Here is a 26,015-nt window from a genome sequence, read left to right as displayed (position 1 = left end):
TTATGAAGCATGTAATAACATGGATGGACCTAGAGAACATTATGCTGAGTGAGTCTAGCCAAAAACTAAAGGACAAATACTGTATGGTCCCACTGATGTGAACCGACATTCGAGAATCAGCTTGGAATATATCATTGGTAACAGAGTCCAGCAGGAGTTAGAAACAGGGTAAGATAATGGGTAATTGGAGCTGAAGGGATACAGACTGTGCAACAGGACTAGATACAAAAACTCAAAAATGGACAGCACAATAATACCTAAGTGTAATGTAACTATGTTGGAACACTGAATGAAGCTGCACCTGAAATATAGTTTTTTGTTTGTTTGTTTGTTTGTATCTTTTGTTTTTGTTTTTTCTTTTTCCTTTTTTTATATATATATATATATTTTATTAGTATTATTATTTTAATTCTCTTCTCTATATTAACATTCTATATTTTTTTCTGCTGTTTTGCTAGTTCTTTTCCTAAATCGATGCAAATGTACTAAGAAATGATGATCATACATCTGTGTGATGATACTAAGAATTACTGAGTGCATGTGTAGAATGGAATGATTTCTAAATGTTGTGTTAATTTCTTTTCTTTTTTTTGATTAATAAAAAAATTAAAAAAAAAAAAGAATCAGATGCAGGAAAACCAGTAGCTAGGCAGGAATGGAATATTCACAATGCAAAGGTAGATAATAGGAAAAATCTAGACATAGTGAAGAGTCTTTTATTTTGTCTGTTAGAGGATGGTTTTTTACTTAGAATTTTTGAGAAATCTGTTTTTGTACTTGAGGTGACTCTCTTTCGTTCTTCCCCTCAAGTGTATTAATGGCTACTACTTGATGCCACTTACCCTGTCAATGTGTCTAATATAGAGTTTACCTCCCTTTCCATTTCTCTTCCACCAATCCCTCTGTTGTTCTGTTCTCAGAATCATCTAGAATGAAACACTTTTTTTTTTTTTAACTTCTCTCTTGCTCTCATTACTTAATAATCAGTCAGTTACCAAACCCTGTGATCAAGTCCTTACCAGATTTGGATTTCATGAACCAGTAAAATAAAAAATCAAAATAAAATAAAAAATTGTGGACTGATAAAAGATTCCAGTATTTTATTTTTCTTAGTAAATACATTTTTAAAATATCCCAAGCTACCATCTCCTTAGATTATTATTTAGTTCCTTTCCCTCCATAAAACCTTTTTCTTTTCATGAAACCTTTTTTGAATTCTTAATTTGGATATAATTTGGGCATTTCTTTTTGAAATCTCACTGTAAACTTTGTGCCTATTTTATCCCCTTATAGGCTCTTTATTATTTGGTTATTTGTATACTTAGCTGCTCCCAACTCTGTGTTCTTTGAGAACAGGGGAACTAGGTATTTATCATCTTTATATCTGTTGCAGAACCTATACTAAGTTTTTTTGTCTGCTAAGGAATAGAAACCCACTCAAACCAGTTCAAGGAAAGGAGAAGTTTATTAAAAGGACACAGTTAGACAAATTCATAGACTTAGGCATTCAAGGATAGATGAGAAATGAAATGTAACCAGATTGCATCAATTATGATATCCCTCCTCAACCCTTATTCCTCCTACAACAGAATGGCCACTTAATCAGCTTTGCTGGTAGGTCAGATCAGCTTTTTCTGCTCATTTATGACTTCTTTGCCCCAGCCTGCCTCTCTTCCAGTCTTCAGTTTGCCGTGTAGCTTTGGCATACTCTGATACTATCTCTGGCTTACGCGCTCCCTGGCCTGCTAGTTCAAAAGCTCCATGCCTCTGACTCAGGCTCCCAGGATCCCCATTCCAGGTTCTTGGAGAATCGTATAGGATTGGGCCAAACAGTGGTGGCGGGGTTTGGCAAGGTCAAAGGGGTATCATGAGCTTTATTTATAAGTATTGCAGTGGGTCAAATTCTCTAAAAAGAAGACGTGGCAGAGAGTTAATAATTAATAGATAGATGACAATCTCTACCACCTAGCAGACACTTATTAAGTATGTTGAACATATGGTATGAGAAAGAATATGAGGAACTAAACATATTACTGCTTTAGTTTCTCATTATTTCATGCGACCACGCCTCCTAATTCTCAATATTAAGTTGTCATTTTGTATGGATTGGAGGTATACCTGAGGTAGGGTGGAAGGATTTCAAATTCCATTATGAGTACATTCAACTCAGAATTTAATTACTTTGATTTTAATTTAGGAATTAATTTTTTAATATTAACATTAAAGACCAAAAATTAACATATTGTGAGCCTCATAATAAGAACTGAGAGCAGTGGACACTAAATTTGTTCGGATTACTGACGTTTGTTTTAAAATTTGTTTTCTAGCTAACAATACACTGGACAAGTACTAGTAAAATAAATCTGTTTGAACTGGTAACCCAATTCAGAAATAGGAGATACCATGTAATATGGGGCAACAAGCAAAGAGATTGAAAATTGGGAGATTAGTTTTAGTCCAAATCTCTGAGCTTTATTTTCCTTTCTCTGTGCCAGTAAGGGGTTTAGATTAGCTCTCAAGTTTGTCTGTGAAGAGAATGCTAGCAAAAAGGTGGAGTATTTTAACACGCAATACAAAGGTCTGTTCTTGTGTTGTTATTTCTCTTGTTCTTGAGTTAGATTGAAATTAGTTTAATGAAGCTGTTTGAGAAGTTTTTTGTTTGTTTTTGCATTAGTCTGGTACATTTGTTACAATTCTTGAGAAAACATTTTTATATTTGTATTATTAGCTATCGTCCATTATTTACAATAGGGTTTTCTGTGTTGTACAGTCCTGTTTTTTATTTTTAAATTTTTATTCTAGTAATATATATGCAACCTAAAATTCCCCTCTTAACCACATTCACATATATAATTCAGTATTATTAATTATGTTCACAATGTTGTGCTACCATCATCACCATTCATTACCAAAACTGTAAGATCAAGTCAAGCAGAAACTGTGCAATATAAGCATTATTGTCTCATTCCTTGTCCCCAATCCCCCCACTGATAACCTGTATTCTACATTCTGACTCTAAGTTTACTTAAAATTATTTCATATTGGTGAGACTATGCAGTACTTGTCCTTTTGTATCTGGCTTATTTCACTCAATCTGATGTCTTCAAAGTTCACCCATGTTGTTGTAAATAACTGAACGTCATTCCTTTTTGTGTGTGTGTGTGCAGATTTTATTGTGATATATTTTGTTGTGATAGATTTATCATATATTCACCCAAATTATACAATCATTCCCTCACAGTATCATCACTTAATTGTGCCATCATCATTACATGCACTTTTCAACCATTTTCATTATTCTGAAAAGAAAATTATCAGATAGACACATAAAAAAAGCAAACCCAAAACCCCTAATATTGGTGTGATACTCCAGTTACTGTTGATGAAAGGATTTTAAGGTATTACTGTTATCTATAGTCCATAGCTTGCAGTAGGTATTTTCCCCCATGTACCACCCTATTACTAACTCTTTGTACCAATGTCGTATAGAACTTCATTCCTTTTTACAGCTAAATAATATTTCATTGTGAGTGTGTATGTGTATGTATACCACATTTTATTTGTTCATTCACAGGTTGATGGACACCTGGGTTGCTTCCATCTTTGGGCAATTGTGAATAATGCTGCTGCTGTGAACATTGTTGTACAGATAACTATTGGAGTCCTTGCTTATAATTCTTTTGGATATATACCTAGAAGTGGGATTACTGGGTCATATGGTAATTCTGTGCCTAGCTTTCCAAGTAATAGCCAAACTGTTTTCCACAGTGGCTGCACCATTTTACATTTCCACCAGCAATGAATAAGTCTTCCTGTCCACATCCTCTCCAACACTTGTTTTCTATTTTCCAGTAGCCATTCTAGTGAAATAGTATCTCATTGTCGTTTTTATTTGCATTTCCCTAATGGCTAATGACATTGAGCATCTTTTCATGTGCTTTTTGGCCATTCATGTATATTCTTTTTTTTTTTTTTTTTTTTTGTGCCAAATAAACATTTTTGCTTTAGTCTCATACATAAGTTAAAGTTTTAAAATATTAATTACCATCTATTTTCAACACCCTGTAGTATTGCCATTCCTTTTAAAAATGAAGATTAATATTCCAAATCCAATTGTATTTCTCTGCACTAGCATTTTAAAAGGAAAGTAAGTATACAATTCTATTTATAAAATATTGAAAACAATCAAATACCTGGGTAAACATTTAATAAAAGAAGTGCAAAATTTGTACTTTGAAAATTGCAAAACATTGTTGAAGGAAATATGATAAGACCTGATTAAATGGAAAGACATTCATAGTTCCTGGACAAGAAGTCCTGGTATAATTAAGATGGCAATATTCCCCAAATTGACCTGCCCATCAATACCATTGCTAGATATCTACTCAGAGGACATGAGGGCAAGAACACAAATAGACGTTTGCACACCAGTGTTTATAGCAGCATTATTTACAGTTGCCATGAGATGGAAACAGCCAAAATGTCCATCAACAGATGAGTGGCTAAGCAAGCTGTGGTATGTGTATATATATATATATATATATATATACACACGATGGAATATTATGCAGCTGTAAGAAAGAATAAAGTCATGAAGTATGTAAACACATGGATGGACCTTAAAGACATTATGCTGAGTGAGATTAGCCAGAAACGAAAGGACAAATACTGTATGGTCTCACTGATATGAACTGACATTAGCAAATGAACTTGGAGAATTTCAGTTGGTAACAGAGACCATAAGGAGATAGAAATAGGGTAGATATTGCATAATTGGAGCTGAAGAAATACAGATTGTGCAGCAGGGCTGATTGTAAAAATTCAGAAATGGATAGCACAATACTACCTAACTGTAATACAATAATGTTAGAACACTGAATGAAGCTGAATATGAGAATGACAGAGGGAGAAGGCCTGGGGGCACAAATGAAATCAGAAGGAAAGATAGACAGTAAAGACTGAGATGTTATAATTTAGAAATGCTTAGAGTGTATAATGATAGTGACTAAATGTGCAAATTTGGAAATGTTTCTGCATGAGGAAGAACAAAGGAATGTCAGTAATGCAGGATGTTGAAAATAGATGGTAATTAATATTTAAAAATTTTAATGTATATGTGAGACAAGCACAAAATTTTATTTGGTACAAAATTTATATTTTGACTAGTGCATCTCCTAATATAACTTATGTGGACAGCTTAATCAAACACCATAGAACTTGGAACCTTGTGCAGGGCATGATATTTTGTAGGTTTGTCCACAGTGATGCCCAGATAAATCCTAGAGCGATTTGAACAGTTAATAGGGAAGTATTTGCAGAGTCCCCTAGGGGGAATGGTGAGAAAGGGGGAAAATTCAGATTCCCGAAGTGGAGAATTCTTGATATTCTCACAGGCAGTGGGGACAGCCAAAGCAATAGGCCAAGCCTCCAGTCTTGGGGTTTGTTCATATGAAACTTAATCCCATAAAGGATAGGCTAAGCCTACTTAAAATTCGGCCTAAGAGTCACCCCCAAGAAAACCTCTTTCGTTGCTCAGATGTGGCCTCTCTCTCAGCTGACACAGCAGCAAACTCACTGCTCTCCCCCTCTCTATGTGGGACCTGGCTCCCAGGGTTGTGGACCTTCCTGGCAGCGCAGGACAGAAATCCTAGAATGAATTGGGACTCAGCATCAAGGGATTGAGAAAATGTTCTCGAGCAAAAGGGGGAAGAACAAAATGAGACAAAATAAAGTGTCAGTGACTGAGAGATTCCAAACAAAGTCGAGAGGTTATCCTGGAGGTTATTCTTAGCGCATTAAATAGATATCACCTGTTTAGTTAAGGTGTAATGAAGAGGCTGGAGGAAACTGCCTGAAAATGTGAAACTATGCACCGGTGGTCATGTTTCTTGAAGATAATTGTATGATGATATGGCTGTCGCACTGTGACACCGTGGTTGTGAGAGCCTTGTGTCTGATGCTCCTTTTGTCTACTTATTGATGGACAAGTAAAACACATGGATTAAAAATAAATAAATAGTAGGGGCAACAAATGTTAAAATAAATTTAGTAGATTGAAATGCTGGTGATCAGTGAAGGGGAGGGGTAAGGGGTATGATATATATGAATTTTTTCCTATTTTCTTTTTATTGCTTTTTCTGAATTGATGCAGATGTTCTAAGAAATGATCATGATGGTGAATATACAACTGTGTGATGATAGTGTGAATTATTGATTATATAACAAGAACGTAATGATCATATAAGAATGTTTGTGTTTGTATGTGGTTATGTATCATAAATAAAAAATAAATTAATTAAAAAAAATTGATCTTCCCATTCAGTGTATCTTTCTTTTTTCTAATGCAATTTTATTGATATAGTATATACTCATATACCATATAATCATCCATAGTGTATACTGAATGCTTCATAGTATCATATAGTTGTACATTCATCACCACAATCAATTTTTGCACATTTTCGTTACTCCAGAAAAAAAAAGGAATAAGAATAAAAAAGTACACCCAGAACATCCTCCCCTATTATTTATTTATTTATTTTGTCATTATTTTCTTACTCATCTGTCCATATCCTGGATAAAGAGAGTGTCAGTCATAAGGTTTCACAATCACGTGGTCACACTGTAAAAGCTATATAGTTATACAATCATTGTCAGGAATCAAGGCTACAGGATTACAGTTCAACAGTGTCAGGTATTTCTTTCTAGCTATTCTAATATTCTAAAAGCTAAAAAAGGGATATGTATATGATGCAAATCAATAACCACCAAAATGACCTCTTAGTTCTATTTGAAATCTTTCAGCCACTGAAACTTTATTTTGTTTCACTTCTCTTCCCCCTTTCGGTCAAGATAGCTTTCTTAATCCCATGATGCCAGGTCCAGGCTCATCTCTGGGAGTCATGTCCCATGTTATCAGGGAGATTTACACCCCTGGGAATCATGTCCCATGTGTGGGGGGCAGGGGCGGGCAGTGAGTTTATCTGGAGAATTGGCTTAGAGAGAGAGGCCACATCTGAGCAATAAAAGAGGTTCTCTGGGTGAACTCTTAGCTATAATCATAAGTAGAGTTAGCTTCTTTGCAGAAGTGAGTTTCATAAGGGCAAGCCCCAAGATTGAGGGCTTAGCCTGTTGAATTGGTAGTCTGTAATGCTTGCAAGAATTTCAGGAATTCCCCAAGTGGGGAAATTTAATATTTTCACATTTTTCCCCAGTCCCTCAGGGGACTTTGCAAATACTTTTTTATTTTCTGCCCAGATTACTCTGAGATGTATTGGGGCATCACATTAACCTCTACAAACCAACAAGATCTCACTCCCTATTCAAGGTTCCATGTAATTATGGTGTTTGAATGAGCTGACCATACAAGTTGAATTAAATAGTCTGCTATAGAAAATACAAATTATTCACCAAATAAACATCTCTTCCTTTGGTCTCACATAGAAGTTGAAGTTTAAAACCCACTTGATATAATCCTTTACCATTTAGTCTAACCAGGAGTCCTAACCAGATCAGATTCATTCATATCTCTAGTTGAAGTCTGATCTCTTTCAGCTTTTTAAACAGTTGCCATGTGGGGTAGAACTAGATCTCACAGACATTTGCAGAATGTTGCATCTGTCAACAGCAGGATATACATCTTCACAACTGCTCATAGATCATTCTCCAGGATAGGCCACATATAGGTTCACAAAACAGCTCTCAACAAATGGAAAAAGATTGAAATTATACAAGCACTTTCTCTGATCATAATGGAATGAAGCTGGAAATCAATAATAGGAGGAGGAGTGGAAAATTAACAAATTTATGGAGGTTAAACGTCATACTTTTAAACAATTGGTGATCAAAAAAGAAATCACAAGAAAAATCAGTAAATATCTAAGGACAAATAAAAACAAGAACACAACATAATCAAAAGTTATGGGGCCAGGAAAAAAAAAAAGGGGTGGTGTGATGGTGGCTCACTGGCAAGAATTCTTGCCTGCCAAGCCGGAGACCCAGATTCAATTTCTGGAGCCTGCCCATGCAAAAACAAACAAGCAAAAAAACTTACAGGGCCAGATGGGGCCAGAGACCTGGGTTTAATTCCTGGTGCCCACCCATTAAAAAAAAAAAATCCAGCCAGTGGCACTTAAAACAAACAAACAAACAAACAAAAATTTATGGGATACAGTGAAGGCAGTCTTGAGAGGGAAATTTATTCCCCTAAGCACCTATATTAAAGAAAGTGTGCTGGTTTAAAAGGATGTATGCCCCCTAGAAAAGCCATGTTTTAATCAAATTCCCATTTCATAAAGATAGAATAATCCCTATTCAATACTGTATGTTTGAAACTGTAATCAGATCATCTCCCTGGATGATGTGATTTAGTCAAGAGTGGTTGTTAAATTGGATTAGGTGACGACATGTCTCCACCCATTTGGGTGGGTCTTGATTAGTTTACTGGAGTCCTATAAAAGAGGAAACATTCTGAAGAATGAGAGATTCAGAGAGAGCAGAGAATGCTACAGCACCATGAAGCAGAGAGTCCACGAGCCAGTTACCTTTGAAGATGAAGAAGGAAAACGCCTTCCGGGAAGCTTCATGAAACAGGAAGCCAGGAGAAGAAGCTAGCAGATGACGCCCTGTTTGCCGTGTGCACTTCCAGATGAGAGAGGAACCCTGACAGTGTTCACCATGTGCCTTTCCAGATGAGAGAGAACTCTGACTGTGTTCGCTGTGTGCCTTTCCACTTGAGAGAGAAACCCTGAACTTCATCGTTCTTCTTGAACCAAGGTATCTTTCCCTGGATGTCTTAGATTGGACATTTCTATAGACTTGTTTAATTGGACATTTTCTCGGCCTTAGAACTGTGAACTAGCAACTTATTAAATTCTCCTTTTTAAAAGCCATTCCATTTCTGATATATTACATTCTGGCAGCTAGCAAACTAGAACAGAAAGGAAGAGCTAAAATCAAAAACCTAACTGCTCACCTGGAGGAACTAGAAAAAGAACAACAAATGAACCCCATGGCAAACAGAAGGAAAGAAGTAATAGCGATTAGAAAGACGTGAAATTGAGGACCAAAAAACAAAAGAAAAGAAAAGGAACAGTAGAATCAGTGAAAGCAGAAGTTTATTCTTGGAGAAAATCAATAAAATTGACAAAACTTTAGCTATACTGACAAAGAAAAAAAGAGAGAAGATGCAAATAAATAAAATCAGAAATGCGGGAGTGGGGAGACATTACTACTGACCCCACAACAATAAAAAGGATCACAAGAGGATACTATGTCTACCGATAAAGTAGACAACTTGGATGAAATGGGCAACTTCCTAGAAACACATAAGCAACCAAGACTGACTCTGGAAGAAATAGAAGACCTTAACAAACCAATCACAAGTAAAGAGATTGAAATGATCATCAAAACCTTCCCAACAAATAAAAGTCCAGGACCAGATGGCTTCACAGGTGAGTTCTGTCATAGATTCCAAGAAGAAATAATACCAGTCATGTTCAAACTCTTCCAGAAAATTGAAAAGAAGCAAAAACTACCTAACTACATTCTATGAAGACAAGATTTCTCTGCTACCAAAACCAAAGATACCAGAAAAAAAAATTACAGATCAATTTTTCTAATGGATAATAGATGGAAGAATCCTCAACAAAGTATTAGCAAATCAAATCCAACAGCACATTAAAATAATTATATACTGTGGTCAAATAGATTTTATCCCAGATATGCAAGGATGGTTTAATACAAGAAAAATCAATTAATGTAATATGCCACATTAACAAATGAAAGGGGTTAGACCATATGCTCACCTTGATTGTTGTAGAAAAGACATTTGACAAAATCCAGCATCCTTTGTCGGTAGAAACACTTCAAAAGATAGAAATAGAAGAAAATTTTCTCAACGTGATAAAAGGGCATATATGAAAAACCCACTATAATGTCATACTCAAAGGTGAAAGACTAGAAGCTTTCCCTCTAAGATCTAGAATAAGACAAGGATGTTTACTGACACCATTGTTATTTAACATTGTGCTGGAAGTTCTAGCTCAAACAACAGGCAAGAAAAAGAAATAAAATGCTCCCAAATTGGAAAGGAAGAAGTAAAACTGCAGATGATGTGGTCCTGTATTTAGAAAGACCCCCGAAAACCATAACAAAGCTAGTAGAGCTAATAAATGAGTTCAGCAAAGTGGCAGGATACAATATCAACATGCAAAAATAAGTAGTACTTCTGTATGTTAGTAAGGAACAATCTGAGGAGGAAGTCAAAAAAATTCCATTTATGATAGCAACTAAATGAAACAAATATGTAAGAATAAATTTAACGAGGACATAAAGGACCTATACACAGGAAGCTACAAAACATTGCTAAGAGAAATCAAGGAAGACCTAAATAAATGGAAGGACATTCTGTGTTCGTGGATTGGAAGACTATATATAGTTAAGATGTCAGTTCTACCCAGATTGATCTACAGATTCAATGCAATACCAATCATAATTCCAACAGCCTACCTTGCAGAAATGGAACAATCAGTCATCAACTTTATTAGGAAGGGCAAGGGGCCCTGAATGGCCAAAACATCTTGAGAAAGAAAAAGAAGTTGAAGTACTCACACTTACTTCCTGACTTTAAAGCATTTGAAGCTACAGTGGTCAGAACAGTATGGTGCACTCAGTCATACAGGGCCAAGATGCTTCTGGAAGAACCATCGTGATGGCAGTCCAAGCAGAACATTGAGTTCAGTTTAAACTTATATTGGTTGGTGATGGTGGTACTGGAAAACCTGCATTCGTAAAACATCATTTGACTAATATATAGCCACCTTGGGCGTTGAGGTCCATCCCCTTGTGTTCCATACCAACAGAGGACCTATTAAATTCAATGTATGGGATATCGCTGGTCAGGAGAAATTCAGTGGACTGAGAGATGGCTATTACATCCAAGCCCAGTGTGGCATTATAATGTTTGATATAACATCAAGAGTTACTTCCAAGAATATGCCTGAGTGGCATAGAGATCTGGCACCAGTGTGTGAAAACATTCCCATCATGTTGTGTAGCAACAAAGTGGATATTAAGGACAGGAAAGTTAAGGCAAAATCTATTGTCTTCCACCGAAAGAAGAATCTTCAGCACTCTGACATTTCTGCCAAAAGTAACTACAACTTTGAAAAGCCCTTCCTTTGGCTTGCTAGAAAACTGATTGGTGACCCTAACTTGGAGTTAGTTGCCATGCCTGCTCTTGCCCCACCAGAGGTTGTCATGGACCCAGCTTTGGCAGCACAGTGTGAGCATGACTTAGAGGTTGCTCCGACGACTGCTCTGCCGGATGAGGATGATGACCTGTGAGAAAATGAAGCTGGAGCCCAATGTCAGAAGTCTAGATTTATAGGCAGCTATCTTTTTGTGATGTCAGTGGTGCAGCATGTTTGCCACTTTATTATATAGCCAAGCAGAACATGTGATTTAATCTTTGGGATGCTGAAGGAGATGAATGGCTTTGGAGTGAATGTGACAGTTTAAAAAAAAACACCTTTTTTTGGACCTGCATCTTTAGCTGTTTTGGAACACAGTTGTTTCCTTTTTGAATTTCAAGCATAAGATTGCTACAGTCACATCACAAATGATAAAATAGCATGGTTCTGTCATAAAAATAGATATATTGACTAAAGGAATCTAATTGAGACTTCAGAAATAGACCTTCACAACTATGAGAAATTGATTTTTTTTTAACATTCTTTTTTTTATCACATAGTTGTATATTTATCATCATTATCATTTCTTAGAACAATTGCATTAATTCAGAAAAAGAAATAAAAAGAAAACAGGAGAAAATTCATACATACCATACCCCTTACCCCTCCCTTTCATTGATCACTAGCATTTCAATCTACTAAATTTATTTTAACGTTTTTTCCTTATTATTTATTTATTTTTAATCCATATGTTTTACTCATCTGTCTATAAGGTAGATAAAAGATACCTTATAGTATCTATTAAATAGACTCTATTACATCTCGACTAACAAAGTGGCATTTATTTAATGCATAAGAATAACCTCCAGGGTAACTTCTCAACTCTGTTTGGAATCTCTCAGCCATTGATACTTTATTTTGTCTCATTTCACTCTTCCCCTCTTTGGCCAAGAAGGCTTTCTCAATCCCTTGATGTTGAGTCTCAGCTCATTCTAGGATTTCTGTCCCATGCCACCAGGAAGGTCCACACCCCTGGGAGTCATGTCCCACATAGACGGGGAGGGCAGTGAGTTTGTTTGTTGTGTTGGCTGGAGAGAGAGGCCACATCTGAACAACAAAAGAGGTTCTCCTGGGAGGTGACTCTTAGGCCTAATTTTAAGTAGGCTTGACCTATCCTTTGCGGGGTTAAGTTTCATATGAACAAACCCCAAGATTGTGAGAATATCAAGAATTCAACTTGGGGAAGTTGAATTGGGCAATTGAATTTTGACAAGGCGGCAAGTCTGCTCAACTAGGACAGAAAAGTTTCTTCAACGAATGATGCTGGGAGAACTGGATATTCATATCCAAAAGAATGAAAGAGGACCCATATCTCCATATCTCACACCTTATACAAAAATTAACTCAAAATGGATCAAAGGCCTAATCATTAGAGCTACTATGATAAAATTCCTAGAAGAAAATGTAGGGAAGCATCTTCAAGGTCTTGTGGTAGCATATGGTTTCTTAGGCCTTACACTCAAAGCACAAGCAGTGAAAGAAGTAATAGATAAATGGGATTGCCTCAAAATAGAATACTTTTGTGCTTCAAAGGACGTTGTCAAGAACGTGAAAAGGCAGCCTACTCAGTGGGAGAAAACATTTGGAAACCACATATCCAATAAGGGTTTAATATCCAGAATATATGAAGAAATCTTACAATTCAACAATAAAAAGACAACCCAAGTAGAAAATGGACAAAAGACTTGAATAGATACTTTTCCAAAAGAAATACAAATGGCTAAAAGACACGCGAAAAGATGTTCAATATCACTAACTATTGGGGAAATACAAATCAAAACCGCAATGAGTAATTTCACACCTACTAAGTGGCCATTAAAAAACAAACAAACAAACATGGAGCTACTTACTGTGAAAAAGTTGCTAAGAACGTTAAAACAAACAGAAAACTACAAATGCTGGAGAGGATGTGGTGAAATAGGAACACTTATTCACTGCTGGTGAGAATGTAGAATGGTGCAGGCGCTTTGAAGGCAGTTTGGCCGTTTCTCAGGAAGCTAAGTATAGCTTATGATCTAGCAGTCCCGTTAACTAGGTATATGCTTAGAAGAACTGAAAGCAGGGGTGAGAACATCATTCACACACTGATGTTCATAGTGGCATTTTTCATGATTGCCAAAAAATGGAAGCAGCCCAAGAGTCCGTCAGCTGATGACTGGCTAAACAAGCTGTGGTTGTGTATATATGTAATGTAATATTATGCAGCTGTAAGAAGGACTTAAGCCTTGATGCATGTGATAGAGTGGATGAACCTTTAAGACATGTTGAGTGAAATAAGCCAGACACAAAAGGACAAATCATTGTATGGTCTTAATATGAATTAATTATGAGCAAATTGTGGGAGTTAAACTGTCAAGTATAGGTTGCTAGAAGATAGAAAGAAGGTAGAGAATGATGCTTAAGATGTACAGAATTTTTAATATGGTTAATTGTAAATGTTTGGAAATGGATCAAAGTGATGGTAGCACAATACTTTAAGTGTAATTAACAGTGCTGAGTGTGAATATGGTTGAAAGGGGAATCTCAGTTCATGTATATCATTAGAAGGAAAGCTAGAGGGTAAAACATGGGATTGTCTAACAGTGAAAACTGTTGTGGACAATGATTGGTTAATTGTGCAAATATAAGAATGTTCTTACATGACTAGAACAAAAGTATGTCACTATTACAAGGTGTTAATAATAGGGTGGTATGGGAAAATATGCAATTAATGCAAACTAAGGACTATAGTTAACAGTAGCATTGTAATATTTCTTCATCATTTGTAACAAAGGTACTATACTAAAGCTAAGCATCAGTAATGAGGGGTGGTATGTGGAGTGTAGGTTTTTTGTTTTTTGTTTTTGAGAGCAATGAGAATAGTGGTGAATGCATAACTCTGGCTTTACCTAGAGCCATTGGTTGTACACTTTGGATAGATTGTGTGGTATGTGAATAAAACTGTTAAAAAAAAAAAAGACATTCATAAAGCAGGAAAAATGTAAATATTTAAAAGAGAATATAAAGAAAAGAAATTGTTCTAAGAGTTTTATTTTCCTCACAATTTTGCTTTCATTTTGATATAATCCTTTCTCAGTGTTTGGCAAGTTAGAGTTATCTTTAAAGCCTTTTGTCTATCCAGGCTATCCTCTTACTTGCTTAGTAATCAGTGGTATCATTACTGTAATCCAAGCTGCTTGGACTGAATAACACTGTATTAGGATCATTGTTTAATTGTTCTAGTTTTGATACAGTGCTCTATATAAATGAAATAACCTATTTTCCTGTATTAGCCGTTAAGTTGTGATAGAAATTAATGTCTGACTTCAACTAAAGAAGAACACCAGAAAAGATAAAATTTATTTGAATTGTACCTTAATAATTGTCTAGTAGTCTTAGAAACAAGTTTCAGGGAGATCTATCCAGTCTTTAGACCTAGAACTTGGGAACCCATTAACGTCCAAATGGAAGTTCAATGACATTATATAATTACCACCATGATTTACATTGATGACTTAGTTCTGATGAATGTGATAAAATAGTGCAATGTTAAGCTTTCTGTGTAAGCTGTTTCACTTTATGTAATGTGTTTTTGAAAATAGAAATTGAGCAGCTTCAGTTTAGAGGTGTAATTGTTTTTTGTAGCATTAATAAATCCTCACGTTTTCATTCATTGCAGGCTATTAAAAATAAGTTCCTTCTCTTTGTAATAATAGAAATATGTATCTTATTTTTCATTTTTTGCTATCATGGTTGTAATTAAAGTTTGTATTCATGCCCTCTATCAACATTGGTAGTTCTTTCAACCTTTTCTGGAGTACTTAAAATTTTTTTACTAAGCTTTTTATTTTGGGATAATTTCAAATTTACAGAAAAGTTGCAGAGACAGTAGAGCGTTCCTGTGTACTCTTCAACTATTTTCCCATAATGTTAACATCTTACATAACTATGGTGCACTTGTAGAAACAAAGAGATTAATATTGGTGCATTATTCCTTTTTTTTAGATTTAAAAAAATATATTTTTATTTAAGAAAACAAAAATACATTTAGAACCACCAAAAAAGGGATATCTTAGCTTATCCATAGGCATATTTAAATAAAGTATCGAAATTGTCATTGTAGTACCTGTTTGCATAGTAAATTTCATAAATCAATTTAAAATTAAGGCAACAAGGAAAAAATCTACAAATTCAGATATCAGAATTTCTTAAATTCCAAATATTAAACACTAACATAAATACCATCTGATCAGCTGTCAAAACTGTGAATGTTTTCAAAATATCAAGTAGAAGGTTATGAATATCAACATTGCTATAGCAATGACCAACATTTTCCTGATTTCAGGAAAATAAAGTACAAATATCTTTATTTATTTATTTATTCTATTTATTAAACATACCAACACATTCTTACCTTATAATCATTCCATTCTACATATATAATCATTAATTCACAATATCATCACAGTTGTGTATTCATCGTCATGATCATTTCTTAGAACATTTGCATCAATTCAGGAAAAGAAATAAAAAGAAAATAGAAAAATTCATACATACCGTACCCCTTACCCCTCCCTTTCATTGATCACTAGTATTTCAATCTACTAAATTTATTTTAACATTTGTTCCCCCTATTATTTATTTATTTTTAACCCATATGTTTTACTCATCTATCCATGAGATAGATAAAGAAGCATCAGACACAAGGTTTTCACAATCACACAGTCAAATTGCAAAAGCTATATCATTATACAATCAACTTCAAGAAACATGGCTACTGAAACACAGCTCTACATTTTCAGGCAGTTCCCTCTACCCTTTCCATTACACCTTAACTTAAAAAGGTGATATCTATTTAATGCATAAGAATAACCTCCAGGATAACTTCTCGACTCTGTAATCTCTCAGCCATTGACACTTTGTTTTGTCTCATTTCTCTCTTCCTGCTTTCGGTCGAGAAGGTTTTCTCAATCCCTTGGTGCTGAGTCCCAGCTCATTCTAGGATTTCTGTCCCATGTTGCCAGGAAGATCCACACCCTTGGGAGTCATGTCCCACGTAGAGAGAGGGAGGGCAGTGAGTTTGCTTGTTGTGTTGGCTGAGAGAGAGAGGCCACATCTGAGCAACAAAAGAGGTTCTCTTGCGGGTGACTCTTAGGCCTAATTTTAAGGAGGCTTAGCCTATCCTTTATTTGGACTTCAAAAGTTGTTTCATTAGTTTATTTTTTTGTTTGATGATCCAGTCCACAATATCATATTGCATTTAGCTGAGGCTACTTTTTATTGAGTTTTTTGGTTTTCACAGTTGCATTGTCAAGTGGAAGCTCATTTATGATTATGTAATTTGATTGTTTAAGGCAGCACAGATATTTTTCTAGCCTGAAGACAGTTGAGAAATAGACGTAACTTCCAAACTGCATGAATGGCTGAATGAATAAATAAAATGGTGAAAAAAATACCTCTTAAGCAGTTCAAATTGGGTAGATAAACAAGTCAACAATGATAGTATATGTGGATATGATTTCAGAATGAGGAGCCGATTTTGGAAGTAGGAGGAGAAAGAGAGAGGACATCAAGGAAGTCCTTACAGAGGAGGTGACATTTGTGATGGTCCTTGAAGGACAAATATGAACACTTAAGGCAGATTGTACAGAAGCATATCTAGACAAGAGGGGATAGTTTGCCCCTCTTGCCCCTCTTCATTTGACTGGAATGAAGGGTGGTATAGGAGGAAAAGTGTAGGAGATAAAGCTGGAAAGAAATAGGGATTTGAAGATTTGTTTATTTGTATTTTTAAGTAATTGTATTTCTTTTTTTTTTTTTTTTTACTTTTTTATAGTATAACATATATACAAAGCGAAGAAATAAAAAGGCAATAGTTTTCAAAGTACTCTTCAGCAAGTTGTTACAGGACAGATCCCAGAGTCTGTTATGGGCTACCATATTTTTCCTTCTAGCTGTCCAGAATTATAGGAGTCTAGAGGGATTAAATTTTTTTTTTAAACATCATAGTCCACTTTTTTTCCTTCTATTTTTGTGAAAAATAACATATATACAAAAAAGCTATAGATTTCAAAGCACAGCACCACAATCAGTTGTTGAACATATTTCAGAATTTGACATGGGTTACAATTTCACAATTTTAGGTTTTTACTTCTAGCTGCTCTAAAACACGGGAGACTTAAAATAAGAGATATCAATTTAATGATTCAGCATTCATATTCATTTGTTAAATCCTGTCTTCTCTGTATAATTCTACCATTACCTTTGATCTTTCCATCCCTCTTTAGGGGTATTTGGGCTATGGCCACTCTAAATTTTTCATATTGAAAGGGTCTGTCACTAATATGGGGTAGGGAGATGGAACTATCTGATATTCTGGATAGGTTGGGCTACGTTTCAGGACTTATCTGGACCAGAGACCCATCTGGAGGTTGTAGGTTTCTGGAAAGTTACTCTAGTGCCTGGAACCCTTGTGGAATCTTATATATTGCCCTAGGTGTTCTTTAGGATTGGCTGGAATGGGTCCTGATTGGGGGTTGGCAGGTTATGATAGGTAGCAAGGTCTTGCATAAGAGCAACCTCTAGAGTAGCCTCTCGACTCTATCCAAACTCTCTCTGCAACTACTGCACCATTAATTACACTTCTTTTCCCCTTTTTGGTTAGGATGGAATTGTTGATCCCATGGTACCAGGTCTGGATTCATCCCTGGGAGTCATCTCCCACGTCGCCAAGGAGACTTTCACCCCTGGATGTCATGTCCCACGTAGGGGGAAGGGCAATGATTTCACTTGCAGAGTTGGGCTTAGAGAGACTGAGGCCACATCTGAGCAACAAAAGAGGTCCTCTAGAAGTAACTCTTAGGCATGCCCATAGGTAGTCTAAGCTTCTTCACTAGCTTCACAAGCTAGCTTTGTAAGCTTCACAAGAGTAAGCCTCCTGATTGAGGCATGACCTATTGATTTGGGTGTTCCTAAAGTTTGACACAGTATCAGGGGATTCCCTGATGGTAAGGTTTAATACTTCCATATTCTTTCTCCCATCCCTCAGGGGACTTTGCCAGTACTTTTTGATTATCTACTTAATATACTCTAGGATGTATTCAGGCATTACAATAATCGAAAAGGAACTCCTTCTTATTCTGGGCTCCCTGTGTTTCAGTTGTTCAAGTGAGCTATACAGATAGGTTGAATTAGATTATGCACTACAGAAAATTTCAGTTCCAGACCAAATAAACGTTTCTTCCATTGGTCTCAAAGAGTATGTGTGGTTCAAAAGTATAGACATGGTCTTCCTTACCCCTATATTCTGAATAACTTTAACCCCAAATAGCCTCTCAAAATTCAGAAATAATAATCACCACTCCAGACTTAATGTGTCTGCTCTAAGGCTTACAATCTAAGGTTCTGTTTTCTTATGCGCATTTTCTAAAAGTGACCATACCATTGTTGTTTTTTTTGTTTCTGATTTATTTTATCTGACCAAATGTCCCACATGTTCCTTCACATCATTGCATGCCTCATGACTGTGCTCATTTTTGTTGTAGCCTGTGCTGGTTTGGAAGGATGTATGTCCCCTAGAAAAGCCAGGTTTAATCTAAATCCCATGTCATAAAGGCAGAATAATCCCTATTCAATACTTTGTATGTTTGAAACTGTAATCAGATCATCTCCCTGGAGATATGATTTAATCAAGAGTGGTTATTAAGCTGGATTAGGTGATGACGTGTCTCCACCCATTTGGGTGGGTCTTGATAAGTTTCTGGAGTCCTATAAAAGAGGAAACATTTTGGAGAATGAAAGAGATTCGGAGAGAGCAGAGCAGAACGACAACCAGTGACCTTTAGAGATGAAGAAGGAAAATGTCTCCCGGGGAGCTTCATGAAACAGGAAGCCAGGAGAAGAAGCTAGCGGATGACACCGTGTTCGCCATGTGCCCTTCCAGATGAGAGAGAAACTCTGACTGTGTTCGCCGTGTGCCTTTCCACTTGAGAGAGAAACCCTGAACTTCATCGTTCTTCTTGAGCCAAGGTATCTTTCCCTGGATGCCTTAGATTAGACATTTCTATGGACTTGTTTTAATTGGGACATTTTCTCAGCCTTGGAACTGTAAACTAGCAACTGGTTAAATTCCCCCTTTTCAAAGCCATTTTGTTTCTGGTATATTGCATTCCGGCAGTTAGCAAATTAGAACACAGCCTAATCTTCATTCATAAGTATGCACCATCGTTTACCATCCTACTCCGTTAGTACATCATCCTTCAACCACCTGCATTCATCGGGCATCATTTAGAGGGCCCAAAGTCCACAGTCCATCAGCATTCTCAATTTTAGATAATTTCATTGTCCCAAGAGAAAGAAGACCAGTAAAGACACCCTTGCCCAATGGAAATTCTAAACCTCCTCTTAACTCGTTTCCCTCACTCCATTATTTACCTCTAATGTTGCTGTAGTCGTGCTGAGGATTTTCTTTTGACCATAGCTCATAGCATGCAATAGCAGCTTTCCCTCTGTACCCTGGATTTAAACACTCTTTATACAAGAATCATGTCTTTGAAGTAATTCTTGCGAGAACTAATTAATATTTCTAGTGTTAATCAGTGGAACATGTAGGTCTATACAACCCCTTTCAATCTTGTTCATCTTCCATATGGTAATACTAACAGACTCACTAGAGAACCACCTTCGCTCCTATCTATTCCTTACATTGGAGTTCAACCTCATTAGCTAACCATTCACCCATCTCTAGCTTGTATGTATCTGTAAGTCCCCTATATTCTGTATTATAAGCCTCTGATTATCCCTTTATGCTAGTCATAAAACTGGAATCAAACAATATCTGTCCTTTTGTGTCTGGCTAATTTCACTCAGCATTATGTCCTCAAGGCTTAACCATCTTTGTCATGTGCTTCAGGACGTCATTTTATCTTACTGCTGCATAATATCCCATCATATACATACACCACATTTTGTTGATCCACTCCTCTGTTGATGGGCACCTGGTTTGCTCCTGTCTTTTGGTGATTGTGAATAATGCTGCAGTGAACATCAACGTGCAAATGTCCGCCTGTGTTGTTTCTTTCAGCTCTTCTGGGTATGTACCAAGTAATGTTATTGCTGGGTCATAGGACAACTCGACATCCAGTTTCCCAAGGAACTGCCAAACAGTCTTCCATAGTGACTGCACCACTATACATTCCCACCAGCAGTGCACAAGCGTCCCAGTTTCTCCACATCCTCCCCAACATCCACAGTCTCCTCTTTGTTCAATAGCAGCCACTCCTACAGGTGTGAGGTGGTATTTCATTGCAGTCCCAATCTGTACTTCCCCCATAGCCGATGAAAATGAGCATCTCTTCATGTGCTCCTACGCCATCTGCATTTGCTCTGCAGAAGAATGCCTACTCATATCCCTAGCCCATTCTATAATTGGGCTGCCTGTTCTTTTGTTGCTGAGGTGTATGATTTCTTTGTATATACAGGAAATCAAACCTTTGTCTGATATGTGATTTCCAGATATTTTCTCGCATTGCGTTAGCTGCTTCTTTACCCCCCTGACAAAATCTATTGACGTGCAGAAGCATTCGATTTTGAGGAGTTCCCATCCATCTACTCCCTCTTTTTTTGCTTGTGCTTTGGGCATAAAGTCCGGTTAGCTACCTCCTATTACCAGGTCTTGAAGATGTTTGCCTGCATTTTCTTCCAGAAGCCCTACGGTGCCAGTTCCCATATTTAGGTGTTTGATCCACCCTGAGTCAATTCCGGGTAGGTGTAAAACAGGGGTCCCCACCCATTCCTCTGGCTATTGACATCCAGTTCTTCCATGCCCAACCATTGAAAAGACTATTCTGTCCCAGTTCAGAGGATTTTAGGGTCCTTGTCAAAAATCAATCGACCACAGATTTGGTTGTCTATTTCTGTACTCTCAATTTGGTTCCATTGGCCAGTGCCTCCATCTTCATGCCAGTACTATGCTGCCCTGACCACTCTGGCTTTATAATAGGTTTTAAAGAGAGGGAGTGTTAATCCTCACGCCTCGTTCCTCATTCTTAGGAGGCCCTTAGCTGCTTGAGCTCTCTTTCCCTTCCAGATGAATTTGGTAGTTAGCCTTTCCAGATCTTCAAAGTAGGTTGTTGGAATTTTGATTGGTAGTGCGCCAGATCCATAGGTCAATTTGGGGGGAACTGACATCTCAACTACATTTAGCTCTCCCATCCATGAGCAGAGAATGTCCCTCCACCCGTCTAGATTTCCCTTGATTTCTCCTAGCAATGTTATGCAGTCTTCTGTGTACAAGTTGCCTACATCCCTAGTTAAGTTCATTCCCAAGTACCTAATTCTTTTAGTTGCTATTTTGAATGGATTTTTTTCCTTAACTGACTCCTCAGCTAGGTCATTCTTTGTGTGTAGAAATGTTACTGATTTTTGCACATAAATTAATGTGCAAAATTATAAAAATTATAAATTAAATTTATAAATCCTGTCACCCTGCTGAATTTATTCATTAGCTAAAGTAACCTTGCTGTAGATTTCTCAGGATTCTCCAAGTATAGTATCATATCATCTGCAAATAATGAGAGCCCTACTTCTTTCCTTCCAATTTGGATGCCCTTTATTTCTTTGTCCTGCCTGCTTGCTCTGCAACCCCTTTGAGCAAAACCTCCAGCACAATGTTGAATAATAGTGGTGACAGTGGTCATCCATGTCCTGCACCCTATCCTAGGGGAAAAGCCCCCAGTCTCTCTCCATTGAGTATGATGCTGGCTATCGGCTTTTCACATATTCCCTTTATCATATTGAGGCAGTTACCCCTGATTCCTATCCTTTGGAGTGTTCTCATCAGAAAAGGATGCCGAACTTTGTCAGCATCAAATGCAATGATCATGTGATCCTTCCCTTTAGATTTGTTAATGTGCTATATTATATCAGTTGATTTTTCCGTGTTGAACCATACCATTCATGGTATAAATCCCACTTGGTCATGGTATACAACTCCCCTAGTGTGCTGCTGAATTCAACTTGCTAATATTCAGTTGAAAATTTTTACATTTGTGTTCACCAGGGAGATTGGCCTGCAACTTCCCCTCATATAGCATCCCTACCTGGCCCTGGCATTAAAATATTAGCTTCATAAAATGATTTGAGTTCCTTTTTCCTCATTTCTTTGGAAGAGTTTGAGCAGGATTGATGTATGTTCCATCTGGCCCCTCTTTGTGGGAAGATTTTTGATGACTGAATCTCCCTACCTGTGATTGGCCTGCTGAGATCCTCCACCTCCTCTTGAGCCAGTGTAGCTTGTTTGTGTGTCTCCTGGAAATTGTCCATTTCAAATAAGTTTCAAGTTTGTTGGCATATAGTTGTTCATAGTTTCCTCTTATGATTTCTTTTATTTCTTCAGGGTCTGTGGTAACACACCCATTGTCATTTCTGATTTTGTTTATTTGCATCCTCTGTCTTTTTTTCATTGTCAGTCTTGCTAGTGGCCCATCAATTTTATGGATTTTTTCAAAGAACCAACTTTTGGTTTCATTGATTCTTTCTATTGTTCTTTTGTTCTCCCATTAATTTGTTTCTACTTTAATCTTTGTTATTTTTCTTCTATTTGCTCTGGGGTTAGTTTGCTGTTCTTTTTCAGGTTTCCTCCAGGTGTGCTGTTAAGTCCTCGATTTTTGCTATTGTTTTTTGATATCGGCATTTAGGGCAATAAATTTCCCTCTCAGCACAGCCCTTGCCACATTCCATAAATTCTGATAAGTTGTATTCTCATTTTTGTTTATCTCCAGATAGGTACTGATTTCTCTAGCAATTTCTTTTTTGACCCACTGATTGTTTAAGAGTATGTTATTTAATCTCCATATATTTATGAATGTTCTCATTCTTTGGTGATTATTGAGACCCAGTTTTATCACATTGTGATCAGAGAAAGTGCTTTGAGTAATTTCAGTGTTTTTAAATTTATAAAGACCTGTTTTGTGCCCCAGCATATGATCTATCCTGGAGAATATTCCATGAGCACTAGAGAAGAATGTATATCCTTGTGCTTTGGGGTGCAATAACCTATATATGTCTGTTAGGTCTAATTCATTTATCAAGTTATTTAACTTCTCTATTTCCTTGTTGATCTTCTGTCTGGTTGTTCTATCTATAGAGGAGAGTGGTGTATTGAAGTCTCCTACTGTTATTGTTGAAACATCTGTCGTTCCCTTCCGTTTTGCCAGTGTCTGTTTCATGTACTTTGGAGCTCCTTGATTGGGAGCAGAAACATTTATGATTGTTGTATCTTCTTGGTGAATTGACCCTTTAATTAGTATTTAGTGTCCTTCCTTATCTTTTATGATGTCTTTATATTTGAAGTCTATTTTGTCCAATATTAGTATAGCTATTCCTGCTTTCTTTTGGTTATAACTTGCTTGGAAAATCTTTTTCCATCCTTTCACTTTCAATCTATTTGTATCCTTGTGTCTTAAGATGAGTCTCTGGTAAGCAGCATATAGCTGGATTATGTTTCTTAATCCATTTTGTCAATCTGTATCTTTTAATTGGTAAATTTAATCCATTAACATTCAGAGCCATCACTGAAAGGACGTTTCTTGACTCCACCATCTTATCTTTTTTTGTTTGTTTGTCAAATCTATATATTCTTTTCCCTCTTTCTCTTTGAATTCTTTAAATTGCCTTCAGTGGTACCGTTCAATTCTGTGCATTCCTCTAGACCTCCCTCTCCTGTCTTTTTTTTTCTTCAGCTGTCAGGACTCCTTTTGTATTTCTTGTAGGGCCAGCCTTTGTTGACAGATTCTTTCAGGACTTCTTTGTCTATGAAAACTTTAATCTCTCCCTTAATTTGGAAGGACAATTTTGCTGGGTACAGAATTCTTGGCTGGAAGTCTTTCTCTTTCAGGATCTTGAATATAGCATATTACTGCCTTCTCGTCTCCAGGGTGCTAGTTGAGTAGTCCTAACTCAGTCTTATTTGGTTTCACTTGTATGTAGTAGATTGTTTTTCTCTTGCCGCTTTCAGGATTTTCTGCTTCTCTTCAACATTTGACAGACTGATTAGTATGTCCTTGGGGAAGGCCTGTATGGATTTAATTCTGTTTGGAGTTCGTTGGGCTTCTTTAACTTGTATATTTATGTCATTTATGAGGGTTGGGAAGTTTTCCCCCATTATATCCTCAACTACTCTTCCTAGCCCTTTACTCCTCTCTTCTCGGACACCAATGATTCTTATATTTGTACGCTTTGTTTTGTCTATCATTTCCTGGAGTTCCCATTCAGTTTTTTCCATCTTTTTTGCCATTTGTTGTTTTTGTGTTTTTGAAGTCAATTATCCTGTCCTCTATATCATTTATTCTTCTGTCTCTTCAAATCTGGTGTTGTGTGCCTCTAGTATGCTTTTTATTTGGTCAACAGAGTCTTTAATCTCTGTGATATCTGCTGTTTTTCTATTTATTCTTTCAAATTTCTCTTTATTCTCTTCTGCTGTCTTTTGATCTCCTTTATGTCATTTGCTATCCCACTTATTTTATTAAGTAGAGTTGTATGAACATCTTTGATTAGTTGTTCCAACATCTGTGTCTCCTTTGGTGTTTTAGTTTGGTCATTAGGCAATGCTTTATCTGTCTGCATTGTGATGTGCTTAGTCATCTTCTCTTCTGTTCATGGCATGTAAATATCTTTTTTTTTTTTAACATGAGCAGGGACTGGAAATCGAACCTGGGTCTCCAGCGTGGCAGGCAAGAACTCTGCCTGCTGAGCCACTGTGGTCTGCATGTAGATATCTTGATTGATTTACTTTGGGAGTTGATTTCTTTCAGTAGTCTAAGGCCTTGTGTCTGTGGTATGGTTGAACAGTAGGGAGCAGGGCTTGGGGTGGGGCACTCAGTGCAGTTATTTGTTTCAGGGCAGGTTTAGGCACAGGTTAGGGATGTTATGCCAGTGCTTGTTAACGTGGGTTCCCAGCAACCAGGGAGGATGTAGCTGTGCAGGTACACTGGTCTGGGGGGTGTAATCCTGGTGTGCGCTGGTCTGAGGCACAGGTTCCTTTGTGCGCATGCATAGAGCTGTGGCAGCAGGTCAGCGTTATGCTTTGTGGATTGGGGGCAGATGTGACCTGGCTGTGCAGGTCGGCACTCTCTCAGAGCTGGGAAGTGAGGCTGAGGGCCATCGCGTGCACAGTTCTAGGACTACTGTGAAGTGTGGCTCCCAGAACTGAGTGACATGTTTGGGGCCTGTGTGCATGTGTGGGCCTGGGAGTGCCGTGAACTGATGTGCAGAGCTCAGGGAGGGTGGGATGAGGCTGTGCTACACTATGGGCAGGGGGGCAGGGGTAGCCTAGGTATGGAGGTTAGTAGGTTAGAACATTACAATTAACTTTGGAGGACATGTGCACTGTATGTGAAGAATTATTGTGAATGGGTTAAAATGAAGTCTTTGGATTATTTATTAATTACTGTCTTTATGCACTGGCAACAGCCTGCAGGGAACAGGAAGGGGAGGTAGTGCTTAGGAGGGGTGCAGGAAAGGTGGGTTGGGCTGCACTTGGGGTGGAGGTGCTGGGCAGGTATGTGCACTGGGGGCTGGTGGGGTTGGGGTCGCTTGGAGTGCGGGGAATGGGAGCAGGTGATGAGGTTTGGGTGTGTGGGGTGTGGGGTGAGTCTCCAGTCACGGGGCTGCACAGGTGAGAGTAGTGCGCCCAAGGAAAGTGGTCTGGCTTACTTCCTTAGTCCTGGGTTCCCGTCTGTGCTCTCCCATGGGTTCCATGCCTCTGAGTTTCTCAGCCTCTGCAAC

General features: G+C 37.4%; 1 protein-coding gene and 1 pseudogene across 1 annotated transcript in view; both read left to right on the top strand.

Moving 5' to 3' along the window:
- Positions 1–26,015, top strand: part of GNAI3 (G protein subunit alpha i3) — a 68,902-nt gene that overhangs the window by 9,763 nt on the left and 33,124 nt on the right. The window lies entirely within an intron of this gene.
- On the top strand, positions 454–25,726 carry LOC143649899 (GTP-binding nuclear protein Ran-like; annotated as a pseudogene).

Source organism: Tamandua tetradactyla, chromosome 11 (assembly GCF_023851605.1).
Source record: "Tamandua tetradactyla isolate mTamTet1 chromosome 11, mTamTet1.pri, whole genome shotgun sequence".
NCBI lineage: Eukaryota > Metazoa > Chordata > Mammalia > Pilosa > Myrmecophagidae > Tamandua > Tamandua tetradactyla.
Note: the sequence above shows the minus strand (reverse complement) of the source record. Positions and strands in the feature narration are given on the sequence as shown.